At 40.5% G+C, this 5,426-nt stretch overlaps 1 long non-coding RNA gene across 1 annotated transcript; it reads left to right on the top strand.

Moving 5' to 3' along the window:
• Positions 1-492: 492 nt before the first annotated feature.
• LOC116940474 (uncharacterized) lies at positions 493-4,694 on the top strand. Its single transcript, XR_012941349.1, has 3 exons — positions 493-885; positions 1,665-1,769; positions 2,472-4,694. It is a non-coding gene; the product is annotated as an uncharacterized LOC116940474 (long non-coding RNA).
• The last annotated feature ends 732 nt before the right edge of the window (positions 4,695-5,426 follow it).

The following is a 5,426-nucleotide window of genomic DNA, read 5'->3' as shown; positions in this document are numbered from 1 at the left end:
CTCTTTCTCAGATTACTGCAACACAGGGCATATCCACAGTAAAATTGTATGATTAAATCCTTCACGAGAGAAGCTCTTAATATGTGTCATGGCGCAAACGTTTTTGCACACGCACCCATAAAAAAGAGGCGTTGTGGACAATGCGAATTTACAAGCAAGGTGTTTAGGGTACACCGTGTAAATGCACTTCTCCTCGTTTGGAAAGCATTTTAAAAACTGGAGAAGCTAAATGCACGCAATGCAGAGCCAAGGCACTTAAATGAACAAAGAGCATTTCCAGAAAAAAGTGGATAATCCTCTATTATGCTCAAAGATAAGTGTTCGTCCATACTCTTTGGTTCTTTCGGTAAAGTCACGTAGGTATAAAATAAACATGTTTTTTTTTGTAAAAAAAAAAGAAAGCAGTACGATGTGTACGAGTACAACATAGATTTAAAGTCCAGATCACACGTCAATTTAGTATTGCCAAGCAGTTACCTTCCCTATGTTGAAAGGAAATACATCCTTTTTCGCCGGGTGTAAAAACAGTAAATTTAACATGAGGGTGGAAAATATTGACAATAATGCCTGTGAAGAAAGTATATTAATGATGGTGATTCTGTTGAAGAGAACTAACTTTTTTTTTTCCTACACAGCCTTGTAGGCTTTCACCATCCTGCAATTCAGGCAGAGAGAATTGGTTGCACTCACCAAATCCGGTGCCTCCTTCTCTATGCGGCTCACAATTTAGCAAATAGCTCCCCATTATTGGAGATAAAGTGGCAATTTATCAGCACAACACAAGCGTTGCTCCTGCTGCTGCTGCTGCCGCCGCCACAGAGCGGTGTCCCACGGTAGGCACGCTGCCAGTTACCAGTGGCCATAGGAGCAGCAGTCCGAGGACAGGTGGGTCGGTTTGTTTGAGGAAATTGCAAATGTGATCAAAGTTAAATATGTATATCGATTACACTAGTCTGCAATTTTTTTTTTTTTAGATGTCGTCTGCTTCCGAGATGAAATGTGCTGTTTATTATGGATTTTGATGTGCTGAATTCAAATATGACAATTAAAACAAGTGATTGGGTACTGTTCCCAAGGTATTTCTGTTTTTTACATCTAATGTCTAAAGTTGAGTTTTACTCATAAATTCTAAACCTAGGTCTTTTCATGCGTGTATGGTTGCTTTACATGATAACATGTCACCTGTCCTGTTCATGTAACACTTTAAAAATCAGCAAAAGGGTTATATACATAAAATGTATTATGAAACAAAAGGCGAAAAGCTATAAGAAATAAGTACATAGTTTAGCCCGATGTACTTGTCTACTGGGCGCTGCTTGGCTTGTCTCTTGTATTAATTAAATGGAGCATCTCTTGACACTGTCCAGCAATAGTCTGCAAGCATTGATGGGCTCCATTTGCCCTGATAGTGTTTCTCCATTGTTGCAATGTGCTGGGTGACATCGCTCGCCATGCTCGTCGCTCACTGCTCCGCAGTTCGGTGGGATAATATCTAGATGAGAGTGCAAAAATGTATCTTTAGTGACATGTTGCAACCAAGGCTTTTGTATGCCTTGAGGAGGTTTTACACCAACTCCCTGTAGTTGTCTGCCCTGTTGTTCCCGAGAAAATGTGTTGCCTCTAACTGGAAGACTTTCCATGCCGTCTCTTTCTTTGCCACGCAGTTCACTGTCAAATGCATCATCTCGAAGAAGTTCATGAATCTGAGCACCAACAAAGACAACTTCCTTTATCTTCGCTTCACCTAACCTTGGAAAGTTTCCACGGAGGTACTTGGAAGCTATATTCTTAGTTTTTTCGGTAAAGTCACGTTGAAGGGACCGTTTGAGGACCGTTTGAGTTATGGTCGAAACGTCGTGAGAATTTTTTTATTGTTTTATATATATTTTATTATTTTGTTGTTTCCCTTCAACGTGACTTTACCGAAAAAACTAAGAATATGAATTACTGCAGTCACGAAAGCTTTAAATCAAAATGTACTTGGAAGCTGCTTGTGTTTTGTCCATGTCTTTGACAAAGTTCTTCATCAGACCCAGCTTGATGGGTAAGGGTGGTAACAAAATCTTCCTTCATGCTGAACACTTTACCTCCCAGGCTCCAAGGACTGTCGGAGTGTCCAATTTAACTTGATGTAGTGGGAATGTCTTGCACGACTATCCCATTCGCAGAGAAAACAGCAGCAGTACTTTGTGTATCCAGTCTGCAGACCAAACAAGAGAGCAACAACCTTCAAATGACCACAAAGCTGCCACTGATGTTGGTCATAGTTTATGCACCTCAAAAGTTGTTTCATGTTGTCATAGGTTTCCTTCATATGGACTGCACGACCAACTGGAATTGATGGCAAAACATTGCCATTATTCAGAAAAACAGCTTTAAGGCTCATCTTCGATTAATCAATGAACAGTTTCCACTCATGTGGCTCATGAACGATGTTGAGGGCTGGCATCACACCATCAATGTTGTTGCAGGCTACAAGATCACCTTCCATGAAGAAGAATGGGACAAGATCCTTTTGACGGTCACAAAACATGGAAACCCTAACATTCCACTGGAGATTCTACTGCTGCAGTCTGGAGCCCAACAGCTCTGCCTTACTCTTGGGTAGTTCCAATCCCTGACAAGGTCTTTCAGTTCAGCTTGTGTTATGAGGTGTGGTTCAGAGGAGGAGGATGGGAGAAAATCTGGGTCATGTGACCTTGATCGTTCAGGACCAGAAGTTTCATCCTCTTCCTCGTCTGACTCAAGTGAGGATGATTCCGGTGCATCAGGAACCGGCAATCCTTGTCCATGGGGTACCTGGCATATAGCTAATGGAATGTTTGGATAATGCACAGTCCACTTTGTCTTCTTTGACACACCTTTCCCAACTGGAGGCGCCATGCAGAAGTAACAATTGCTGATATGATCTGTTGGCTCTCTCCAACTCATTGGCACTGCAAAAGGCATAGATTCCCTTTTCCTGTTCAACCACTGGCGAAGATTTGTTGCACAAGTGTTGCGGCATATGTGTGGGGCCCACATATTGTCCTGATCTCCAATTTTGCAGCCAAAATGAAGGTGATAGGCTTTCTTAGCCATAGTGGTTATACTGCGCTTTTGTGATGCAAACGTCACTTCACCACCAACATGGCAGAAGTTATTTGCTGTGTTCACACAAGTACGAGGCATCTCTGCTCACTTTGGCTAAACAGAAATGTGTCCCTTTGCAAAATCAAACACTGACAAATAAGAGAGCACGACACTGTATGATTTCTCGAGCTGATATAGGGCAATTTGTTCAGCAGAGGGGTGTAAGCCTAGTTATGTTTGCATCATCCATGACTTCTAGGAATAATGATGCAATTCATATCATGTATGATGCAATACCAGGTTCAGATTGCATCATTCATTGTTTTGCTCAAAAAGCAAGTACTGTCTAAACCCAGTTATAGATTTATTCATAGATCTAGTCAAAGATGTATTTGAGTAATTTCTGGTTTAAATTGAGATCCCTTCCCTTTATAACTCACTTATCCTCCGCCATTCCCAAGTCAAGGGTTGTATGTACTGACCCAGTAGAATATATTGAAAGCTAGGGCCAAACAACAATTTAAAGCATCATTTTCATTCTCAGTGACCAAGAATTAGTCAAGTTGGACTACATTTATTTCGTAAGAATTTTGGCTGTAGACCAGTGTTATCAGAGCATGTTTGTTTGCATGTTTTGCCACAAATGTGTGGTTTGAACATCATAACGCCTGTTCTATTGCCAGAATGGTTAAACCTATCCTTAATTTTCATCATTTTGGATACTGGCAAAAAGGTCCCATAGATATAGTTTTTTTCCAAAGAAAATGTTGAATTAACTCTGTGTTACGCTTCATTGCTTATTTACATTCTCAGTTGGCATTAAGTACTATATTCGGCAGCCCCAAAAAGATGATTCCTCAACCGGCACATTTGTTTTTTTGGACCAGCCCCAAATGGGCCAATGAGATCGCACAGCAATTTGGGCCCTGTGTGTTTGCAACTGCTTGGGCCAATCTCGAGTCCCAGTCCCGTCACTGGGCACCATCTAGCAGCCCGAGCGCCTACCACCACCACCACCACCGCTTTCCGATAAAGATCGCAGTGGCTATAGAGAGCAATAATGACGCTTAACATCAATCTTTACAATTCAAAAAAAGCCAAATAAATCAGTGGTTTGCATACGTATGTACTGCACCGTCATTTACTTGTATTTTCTTTGTGAATCATCAACCGTTGATAGATAAATAAGTTTGGAGCGCAGGTTTTTTCTCAGACTGCGCAAATGTGATATATTCTTAAGCTATTATGTGTGAGTGATCTGCTTAGAGTCGATAAATGTTTACTCTATTTTGGGTGACATCGAATTAAATACTTCGGGTTATTTGGCATGAGCCTGATCATCTACGTGATGATAATCGTATTACACTTCTGTGGTTAGAAAATATGGCTACCCATGATTAAAAGTAGTTCCTGGGAGACTTAAGAGTTGATAACAGTTGAATAGGGCCGATCTACAAAACACCTCGAAGAATTGACTCAATCATCATTTCGGCAGCTATTTCACAACTATTGTTGGTTGAAAGCTTCTCTCTGTATTGCGATGCAATCCACGTTTATACTGGCTTTATAATCTCACCCGTGAGAGATGTTTTTCAGTGATATTATTCCCATATGAGCATTCACCTAAATATTTATAAGTAAAATACTCAATATTTGACAAATTCCATTGCATGACAAAAATAGCGTATTATGCTTTAGGAATAAAAATATATTTTTCAACATATGTTAATTTTGAAGCAATAATTTAGCAGCTAAAGAAACGTGCAGGTCATTTTATTGTAATACGTTTTCAAGATCAAATGACATTTTCTAGAACCGAAACTCTTTTTATATTACTAGGTAAGGTTCACTGAGCTATAGCACTCTTTTCAGAAGCGACCTGTCCACAGATCATAGCTCAACAAAGTGGTTTATCACGTGGAAATATATAACAGTCAAATAGTCTAAATGCACGTTTCTTAATGTGGAGGGAAAAACCGGAGGACCTGGAGAAAAATCCAGACAACCACGGGGAGAACATGGAAACTCCAAATACACACGAGTCAGGGTCGGGATCAAACCCACGACCTCCTGTATACCAGGCGAGGTAGTTAACAGCTCACCACCGCAGCTCTATGCTCCCTAACCCCTCACGGACGGTGTTCTTGCCACACTTTCCCCTAACGCCCGTTTCTCTACCTTACTTCATCCCTTTGCTTATTCCTATACATTTTCTTAACTAGACTCTCACCAATATATATACAATACACGACACTGTACTCAAAAACATGTAAAGAGCCTTATTATTTTTTATATAACCACAAGAGGGAGCTTATGAGACGGACAGACGAACGAACAAACATACAAAGAAGCTA

This window comes from Petromyzon marinus, chromosome 9, assembly GCF_048934315.1.
Source record: "Petromyzon marinus isolate PM22_M1 ecotype Great Lakes invasive population chromosome 9, UKy_Petmar_22M1.pri1.0, whole genome shotgun sequence".
Taxonomy (NCBI): domain Eukaryota; kingdom Metazoa; phylum Chordata; class Hyperoartia; order Petromyzontiformes; family Petromyzontidae; genus Petromyzon; species Petromyzon marinus.
Note: the sequence above shows the minus strand (reverse complement) of the source record. Positions and strands in the feature narration are given on the sequence as shown.